This window comes from Erpetoichthys calabaricus, chromosome 3 (assembly GCF_900747795.2).
Source record: "Erpetoichthys calabaricus chromosome 3, fErpCal1.3, whole genome shotgun sequence".
Taxonomy (NCBI): Eukaryota; Metazoa; Chordata; class Cladistia; order Polypteriformes; family Polypteridae; genus Erpetoichthys; species Erpetoichthys calabaricus.
This window is the reverse complement of record NC_041396.2, coordinates 224,013,313-224,023,913: the sequence shown is the minus strand read 5'-3', so window position 1 is coordinate 224,023,913 and position 10,601 is coordinate 224,013,313. Positions and strand designations below refer to the sequence as shown.

The window sequence follows — 10,601 nt, the reverse complement described above, 5'->3', positions numbered from 1 at the left end:
CTATATTAAGAAACTTTTGTACTTCCACCTGTGTAACATTTCCTATGTTTTGCTGATTCCTCTCCTTTTCTAATTCTGAGAATCTTGTCCCTGCTTTCTATCACATCCTGCTTTGATTGCTTTGACTCACTACTGGCAGGTGCCCATTCTAATCTTATATCACAGCTCCAGCTGATTCAAAACTCTACTGCAAGAGTCCTGACACAGACTGGCAACAGTGAGCACATCACTGCCATCCTACTGCACCTTCACTCCTCCAGGTGTCTTACAGGATTAAATACAGAATTATATTATTTTTCTTTTGGCGTCCCGTATTTTATAATAATAAGTGACAAAAATTAGAGAAGTTCTGTATAAAACAATTAATGTGTAGCATAGTGCAGTGAAGCATATGTATTGCCGTTTTCTTCACATATTATGTTTAAAAATATTAGACTGGGTAAAATTTTAATTTTAAACTGATTTAGAACGATATTGAGCACATGAATTGTACTGTTTAAAAATTTTAATCAAATTTCTTATTAACATTTTACTTAACTCTAACGTGGTGTAAACATTGTAATTAGGCTATATTTGTTTATTGTGTTCATGAATGTAAACGAAAAACTTTTTCAATTAAACAATTCTTAATGATTTGATTTTGTCGGCATGTTAAATGGTTGCCACAGACCCGTACACAAGGTAAATGTTAATAGTGTATTTCACAGAAATGATATGTATTGTTTAGTTCGATCTATAACACGATGTAAATGCAGAGACACTTCGAACTTCACAATGATGCGTATTGATTGGTTTGATGTACGGTTTTCCCTTTTTATTTTTATCGCTTAATTTTTGAAAGGGTCCATGACATGACGTTACTTTCCGGGCTCTGCCGAAACCTTCCGAAAGTACTCTTCCGAGTCTGTCATGAAACTGTGGTGACGTCACGTCCGTCCTGCCACTGTTGCCCTAGATCTGCAAATCTGCGGTGACGTATGTTGCTGTGGCACTGCAAGTGGACAAGTGGATGCTAGTCGTCTCCACTTCCGGGTATGCGAAGCTTTTGCTGACGGTTGGTAAACAGATAAGGCAATAAATGGCAGCTTTTACGCTGAAGAAGCGAAAAAAGCGAGAAATGGTGAGTGACAACCTTTTGTTAGGTATGTTCAAATAATGTGATTTTTTTTTTTAAAGTAAAAAGACGAAGAGCCATTGTTTCTTACGACCAGCAGCATAATGGAGGCTGATATAGGTGCAGTTTTTGATTTAATTTGTATTCATCGCATATTTGACCTGAACAAAATTAACGGATCATTGTGAAAAATGCTGTTTCAGTTTTCTGGCCCCTCATATTTCACTGTAAAAGGAAGTATGGTTAGTCATATTCAACATGTATTAATGTATTCGTATCAAACTTAGTAAGTGTTTTATGGGTACCTTTGGTCATTATAAAAAACGCAATAAATAAAGACATGTATTGATTTCAAAATGTATTTAAGATTTAGTATGAATTTAAGTAGAAGATTGCATTTAGGATTCAGTGTAAATTTTAGTGTGGCCATTGATATAATTGTCAGCCTTGTTTACGCGAGTATGGCCGAAATTGAGTTTATAAAAGTTTGCACTTGAGTGTTATGCTTTATTTTGCATTTATGTAATATATTAATATATATACAGTATATATGAGCTGCCAGACGTCCCTTATATACGGGACATGTCCCATAGTTGATCATTTTGTCCCCTGTCCCGTACTGACCTTTCAGGGACACCCAAATGTCCCGCATTTAGTTCATTTTCAAATTTCGTAATAAAAATATATTTTTACTACCATCTTACGGTACTTAGTTGTAACTTTATAAGTAATTATACTTTCTTTTCTCAGATTCTCTTGATGAAAATAACCCAAATGTAACGAGGAAACTAGTGTTTGCTACCTGTTTGCAACTTGTTCAGTTGCTATGGTTGGCTGAGGACAGCGACACTGTTACCGTTTTGCTCTCCAGCCGCGGTGCTGTGCAGTTCTGTATCAGCATTGCAACATACAGTGTCAAGAAAGTGTGTTATTACTACTTGCTTTGGTCTACTTTTTTTTCAAACTGCCTGTATTAAATAATAATATTTCTCTGTTGTCTGTATTAAAAAAATATTTTCAAATGATTTCACTTTTACAGAATTTTTTTTAGCTTTATTAAATAATTTTCAAATGATTTTACTTTTGTTTTCCTCATAACCAATTAAAATCCTTGCTTTATGTTTTCAACTTATGTCTCTACTTTCATATAATATATTGGTGTGGGTTTGTAGGGGGCATGTATACATAGTAATATAGAGATAGATTTTAAGAGTGTCCCATATTTCTAATTTTCTAATCTGGCAAACCTAATATATATATATATATATGTGTGTGTGTGTGTGTGTGTGTGTGTGTGTCTTACTTATTACTATATATGTATTTGACTGATTTTTAAAAGTTCTGATAATATTTTAAACAGTTTTTGAGTCCGCTTATTTAATCTCGCACTGTAAACTGAACGGTGAAAATTGATCCATCTATCGATCCCTTTACTGAGTCTTGGGAAAATGAGCTGTCTCCCATACTGTAAATGCGCTTTGCTGTAATTACTGGAACCCCAAAGCAGATTAGATCTCATTGCATCCTGCCCCACACAGTAGAGTAATTGTAAAAATAGTAGGACTTCCAACGTAATATTAAAAAAAAAAAACACATAGTGTAATTTTTACTTAAAACCTATTCTCCAATAAAGTTTCACCTTCCAACTGTTTCGGGAGAATTTCTAGTTAGTTATTACTAGTGTAAAGCTAAAAAATAATATATTTTTACCTTCCCAAAAGCATTGAGGGTGCCATGTTCTTATTTTAATGTATGAATGTTGTAATTAATGTTTAACAAAAGATGAGTTGACTAATAGCTTTATGGGCAATTGTAATTTAATATGTCTTATGAATAATTTGTTTGTATGATACTAGGATCAGGAACATAAAGGTTATTTGTCTAAATGAGAATAACTAACAAACCTTAAAAATGAGAAACTGTGAGAGTTAACTTGTAGAATTTCAAAAGAACACTTTAAATTGAGGGTTAGATGTATGCTTATAGCAGTGAGGAGATATTTGCTGAATTTTGGAAATTAATAGCACTTCTGTGTTTTTATATCTTAAAATCAACTGTTTCTCACCCCCTTTTTCATGTCTTTTGTCAGAGAAAGGGTTAACAAAATATATAGAAAATAAAAACACAAAACAACAAAAAAACTTGTCATTGGTTATTTAAACAGTAAAACAATGAGGAGAAGTTGGGACTTGAACCTTCAACTCCACTCAGCATTGCACTACAGGGCTCAACACTACTTCACTTTAGAGAGAATGTCTTATTGCTTTTGATGGTTTTACCATTAGGTATTGGGCAACTGCTTACACAATTCCATGATTTTCTTGCACAAATCACAGTATCATCCCAAACCATGTACTGTGAGGTTGTCTTATTTTAGCAACCAATCAACATGAAGCACACAATAACGAAAAGTATAACACTAAACAACATAAATATAAATGATCAGACAGACATCTGTGCCGAATTAAAAAAATTTTATGAGTCACTCTGTCTTCTCCATAGTCAAACACTTGCATCTCCCATTACTGTTGGTGGGCATTGTATGCACTGTACTTTCATTATTGTACACAGCGATTGGTAACTGTTGTAGACACGAGCCGTGACCTTCAACTTCTGATACGCTAAATGAAATTCAAACCAGTTTCAGGCAAAAGTAAAAGTTTACACTAGATTTTTTTCATAGAAACCTCACTGATAACCTGACTGAAAATGTAATTTTTTTTATTATCAGCATCTGTAATAAAATGCCTGCTGTGGAACCAAGGACTTCCAGGGGTCACTGAAGCATGGTAGCCTAACAACATGTTGATGTATATCCCAGTCCAAGAAGTCATTCCACATCACCTATAAAAGTGAACCCCTAGTGGGTTTAGGGTGCAAAAGTAATCACTGTGAAATGAATGCATGCATACCAATATGGAGCTCCTCCCCGTGTGCATCAAGTTAAAGAATGCTTTGTTTTTTTGTGCATAGCAAAACCACCAATGTTAAATTTACACAATATATTTGTTAACACTTCTGATTCATGTAACAAAATAATAAAAAAGCATTTTTCACTCACATTTCCTGTATACTGCAAGTTTACTTTTGTTGGTTAGAGTTTCTTTACATTGCAAAAGCATTTGTTAATCACTTGCACACATTGCGGTAAAGCTCGAAATAGGTTTGAACGATTGATTTCAAATCAAGTTGGCAATATAAAACAATGTGATTAGCAAATTGCAAAGGCTGTGATTTAGGATATATGTTATGCGGCATGTCTGAGAAGTAGGGCTGTCAGATTGAACCTCACTATTCGAATGTAATTCAGATTTATTTAAAAAAGGACTTTTTCAAAGGAAAAATCTGACATTTGATTGTCAAAGAATGGTTGTTTATTTTACCTGCACTAATTTTGACATTGAGTTACTCCAGACTAATTGTGCAAAGCTGCAGTATTTTGCAGATCTATTTTTGCACTTAATTTCTACGACCTGCCTTTTATAAAATTTTTAATGGTTAGCTTGTTTTCCTCATTAGTAAAACTTACGCTTAGACCCCTCTTAAAATTTTTAATTGAGGAAAAACTTCTCTCTTGTATAAAATGTACATATTTCGTTCTTTACAAATCTACAAGTACATATAATAAGTGATTTTTTGATTGATAGGTGCCTTTCTAGTGAGTATGAGCACATATTATATCCAAATTGTTTAATTGGCATGGACACTGAATCAGCATTACTGCATTTCTGAATGCAATGATATTAAATGTAGCAGCCTCTGCCCTTGGTGCAGGTGGACATCTCTAAAATTATAAAACAACTTCACCTTTGATCTTCCTGCTCTTTAACTTTGTTCACTACTCTCGCACTGTCACAGTCTTACTAACTGACTGGTCTTTGTTTGTCTTGATCCTTGTCAAAAGCAGACACGAAAAAGGATCTAAATCCTTGCAAGGCACATGTGTAGGCACAAAGCCTCACTACATCATTATTAATATTTTTTTAGTTCTTTTACTTGCTGGAAAGTCTGCAAAGTATTTAGGTCTTGTGACAACGTTGCTAATGTCCTGCGCAAAAAATGTAGTTGTGTGATTAAAAACCTTTTGTGATGTGCCTTGCTTCTGCATGAACAGCTGTGATGAATGAGAAGCAGAGCTGTTGTGGAGCCCAGTGAAAACTTTTTGTGACTGTACAGGACACGTCTGTAGGAAGACTCGAGCGATTGGGGTGAAGGATAAGATTGTGCTTTCATGCCAAACAGGCTGTGTGTTTTAAACCTAAGCAGCCATCAGTAATAGATTGAAAACAAGACGGGGGTGTGCTGATGCTTCCCCTTTTTAAAGGATGCAGTTGTTTGAGATTTGGACAACTCTTATTTTTAAACAGCAGTTGCCTGAGTACCACTAGGATTTTTTTTTTTTTTTTGATTTTGATGTTGGTGTTTGCTCTTGCACTGGCCTCTGCTGCATCCATTACTATAATAGTAAAGTACTGTATATAAAAAAGCAAGTGCAAATGTTCATGTAACGGCCAGCATCATTAACTTAAGTTCGAATATATTTGAATATTTACATATTTTTTTTATTTGAAAATTCAAACCTAATTTTTGGGCTAATTTGACCACCCCTAGTACGCAATATTCACTTTCTGGTGCTGAGCAAACTGGCTTACAAATTCTTTTGTTAACCAGCCACATGCTTGCATTCACCATGTCAGCCTCCATATCTGAAAGCAGCAACAGTTGACATGCTGGTGTTCTTGACAGAAAATCTGTAAAGACAACCAAGAGTATTGAGAAGTACAAATGTCATTGAAGCAAGTATTATGTAAGGCTTCTGTTGTCTGGAGTAATTTTAAGATTTTATTTTATCTGCACGATATATTACAGTGGCAGCCTTTGTGGGGAAAAAAGATAAAAGGTTTAAAGTTAAATGTTGGTTATCTGCAAATAAATGTTTTATTTGAATGTATGCTATTTAGATATTTTGTGTAACATTTATATTCTGTTTCTGTTATTATATTTAGTGATCACTTTTTTGATAATTATTCCATGCTTTGTCAATTTATAAGCAAAATGGTGGATATCATGAGTAAATAATGTTCCGCTGAGCCACAAGCCACAGCTTTTTTGATAATTATTCTTTGTTTGATTGTTCTGTGCCAATTAAAAATTAATAAGTATGTCGTTCCTTGCATTAGAATATAAAGCAGTTAATATTTTGATGGTCTCATGTGGTAATGCTCCGTCATGTATTAACTCTACTACACATTGAATATTGAACTGAAGCTTGACTTTAAAAAATTGTATTGGAAATCAAATGCAGTATATGTCAGAAAAATTGTATTTACATATTTTCCCCAAATTGTTCAGCCTAGGTCAGAGTTCAGATTGCCATAACCACATGTACTGTAGGGTTTGAGTGAATTACGTGTGCCCTATCCTACTGTGCTCTACAACTTTTGCGCATTTTCTTCATTGTAAAATGAAGAGCAAAGTTATACAGGGATGTGTGGCTTATTTGGGAGAATATGGTAATTACATTGACATTACTTAGCAACAAGAAGCCAAACTTGTTTTTAAACTTTGATGATGGCCGATGTAAAAATTTGGTTTACCCTCTATATTTTCTCCTAAAAAAAGTTATTTAAAACACTTTGTAAAACATCTTTTCACATTGTGGTTCAGTCACTGTTTTTATGAAGTCTACGTGATTCCCTCCGTTGTTGCTTGGATTTTCTTTGGGTTCTTCAATTTCCTGACTATATTTATAACACTTTCTTTTTATGTGGCTTTGTGACTTTAATTTGTGCTGATTTTAGTGTGTGTGTCAATGGCTGAGTAACAGATTAAAAATTTGGTTTGTCACAATTTAAATTTAATTAATTTCCTTATCCTCTCATTATCTATTCCTTTACTCAACAGTTGCACTGGATAGGTAAAGTGTGTTGGGCACAACATACATCAGCTGTAGTCTCCTTTTTTCTCATGACCGAATTTTGCTTTTTTTCTGTCTTCGAGGCCCAGAATCATTGCCAGCAGTTAAAGAGGGTTGGGGTCCCACTTGGAGAATCACAGTGTCCCATCGCAAGACACTCCACAAATCATTCACGACCTTTTCCCATTGTGTACTATTGTGAATCATGATTCATATTATTGGGAACGTATGATGTTGAAGGTGCTATTGAGCCAAACTCAAAAGTTGTTTGTGAAGCAAAAAGAAAAATGTTCTCCTTTAGGCATTTGTTATACTCTATGCATTCTGTGTTATCTTACTTGCTTGGTGTGTATTATTCAGATCTTATATTATGCCTCAACATATGTATTCATGTAGAGTGAGCTTTGCATGAGTAAATGCATTATGCGTGCACTTGCACTGAAGCAAATGCCAGTGTTGGAAAATTCATCTGCATTAAGTCAACCTGGCCGCTGCTGGCAATGAGTACAGCTCACAATAGACAGTCAGTAAGCAGTAGTCAGTAGAACTCTTACCACAACAATTAAATGAAATAGTCCAAAAAAGCCCTTCCACTGCTTCGGGTCCACATACTCTGCCCTCTATAATTAATTGGAATTAGCTGATGCCTTACAGTGTATGACTCTAGAACCAGCACGTTTTATGTGTGGTAGGGGTTTGATCAGTTTTAAGCAGTAAACAGAAAAAAAGAGTTCAGTATTAGGAACAGGTATTTTAGTTGAAAATCACATTTAAAACTGTTGGAGCCACATCAGTTGTATTTGCCTAAAAATATTTTTAAAAACTTAAATGGCAGTTAATGCAAAATTACAACTGGTCACAGTGCACTGTACCAAAGATTTTACTAACGGGAAGCCAAAACAGATACTGGCATTAGAACAACTTGCTAACAGAAACTGAGTCTTGACAATTAGGCAAGTTTTTCTTCTAAATTAAAATGTTTAACCCTTTACTAGTATAAATTTTCATTCAGCTATTTAATTTAGCAGATTTATTTTGTATAGTTACAGTATATTTTGTTTGTTGTATTTGTCTGCATGAGACTTTGTTCAAATATTGAACATATTCTAAATTAAAATTTATAGGTCTTTGTTTCAGGAGTACATGTACCTTTCTTAGTTCTGTGAAGGATTTGTTAAACCTTTGTAAAGAATCTAGTGATTAAGTTTTCTGTTAAGTGGTCAGTACAGCGTAATTATTGATTCTATTATAGTCTAAGGCTTTTGATGATTTTCGTGTGGTGGGTGTGGCAACCTGCTGTACCAGTGTATGCTCCCCGACCCAACCTGACCTGATCTAGAAAAAAAAAAAGGAATCGGAACGAATTAATTATCTGTTTGGATTAATTATTAATCCATTTAAATAAATTATGTAATTCATTTGTAATTATTTTTTTTCCCCGTAAGAAGCATATGCCTGTCGGGCACATTGTATTTCGCAAGCCATCTTGGTTTGGGATCCTCAATTCCAAAGCACATTTTTTTCTTTTATTATTTAAAACACTTGCACAGATCCCTGCCTGCTTGCTCTACTCCATCCCACCCCTATGGCTGCAGAAGTTGGAGGTCTTTTAGCAGCTATTTAAAAAAAACACAGGAATTCAGAGAAGGCAAGTCTGCACACTGCCCTTGAAAAAGAGATCAAGAGCTACTTAATGATGCTTGAAGTGGACAGTGATGTAAATCCACTTAAGTGGTGGAAAACACAAGAAGTACATTTCCCCAAATTGGGGAAACTTGCAAAAAAGTACCTGTACACCCCTGCCTCAAACAGCCCATCAGATAAGGCTTTTAGCACCCAAGGAAATGTTGTAACATGTAACTGTGCAACTGTGATGCCAGATGCTATGGACAGACCGGTGTTTCTCAGAATCAGAATATCTTTATGGTCATTGTAACAAATACAACGAAATTAGGTGCAGTCCCTGTGGTTTCAAAATATATATAATTACAAAAGGATAAGAAGAAATAAGGTAGAACATAACATTCAACATAAGACCTCAGTAGAATTTTACAATTGTTTTATTTTTTCTGATATCTTTGTGCAATATTTGACAGAACTTGAAGTTAGTAATTTGTTTAAAATGTTATGGGATTGATGAGTTTTTTTTTTTTTTTTTTTTTTTTGTATCTTTGTGCAATATATCACAGAACATATTTACAGTTGCTATAGTTTTTTTCTCCCGTGCAGTATGTGACAGAACTTTGGATTTTTACACTGTAGTACAATATGTTAGATTTTTGTTCCTGCTTGTAGTCTGTGCAATTCACCTTACAGCAGATCAGTTTATCCAGATTGTAAATTCATGTTGTGCAGTTCAGTTATGATTACTATTTTATTCCCTTTGGATTCATATTTATATTAACTGTAAGTGTCTGATTAAAATGCTCTCATTTTAATATTTTTGTTGGTCTTAGTGCAATTTTTTGTGTAAATCCTGGCTACTTTGAAATGGTTTGTTCATACTTGCACTTTTTGATCTCAGTAATAGTGTAACTGGTGATTTTAATTTTTTTGTTTTTATATTACTTCAGTTTTAAGTGAATAAATAAGACCTGTTTTCTTTAACTGTTGTTTCCATATAATCAAATCTATTATGGTGATGTAGAGCCAAAATGATAAAAATTGTGTCACTGTCTAAATACTTACGGACCTAACTATATATACTGTAACTAAAAAAAAATGTTAATTTTTTGGATTTAATTATTTTGCCTAAATTCATACATTAATTAATCAGTTCACTAGTAACCACATGAATTTTGTATTAACCACCTTACTCATAGTTTATTTCCTTTAGGATGTTAAAAATTAGAGGGGAAAAGTAGAAACCTGTACATTCTGCGCAGCTCACATGGTCCTTGGGATAACACCACTAACTTATAAAGTGACGGAGCCAAGCTCTTTAATCAATGTAATGAGTGTTTCTTTGTAATAACATTTTAGTTGCTGTTACTATTGCATTTTGGAAATTTCAAAAAGCCCATAGCGTGACCTTCAGATTTGACTTATAATTCAAAGAAGTTTTCTTAAGAAGTCTTAAATGCTATGCAGAAGTTTGTAAACTTTTGTGCATTATTTTTTGGGGATCAGCATTTTAACTAAGAAAAGCTTGAAGCTGAATAGTTTGAAATTACCAAAACATAGTCCACTCTTAAGTCTAGAACAAACTGTCCCCAAAATTTCATAAGATCAGCCCATTCATTCTTACTGTCCAGTAAATTTTTGGCTTACACACATGGATAAACATATTTGCAAGAATATTCAAAACATGTTCTTGGGACATTGAGATACAGTTTTCTGCTGTTTTTTTCATGAAAATAATACTTGATGTATGGCAAAAACTTTAATCACTCTCTAAAAGTCTACACACTAAACATCGTTGGAAATGCAGTACCCTATAAACAATGGAGAATGTCTTTTGCGTTGGTAGCAATAATGTAGAAATTATTAAAGACCCTCATTCTGAAAAAGATGTAACAGATCTATGTAGTTTTTTTTTGTTTTTTTTTAGTACATGTTCAGGATTACTAG

General features: G+C 34.0%; 1 protein-coding gene across 1 annotated transcript in view; it reads left to right on the top strand.

The window, feature by feature from the left end:
• Nucleotides 1-938: 938 nt before the first annotated feature.
• The window catches only part of fbxl4 (F-box and leucine-rich repeat protein 4), a 95,979-nt gene continuing 86,316 nt past the window's right edge, over nt 939-10,601 (top strand). Inside the window, exon 1 of the mRNA XM_028797843.2 lies at nt 939-1,120. The gene's annotated coding sequence lies outside the window, so the exon portion shown is untranslated. The remainder of the gene's footprint in view (nt 1,121-10,601) is intronic.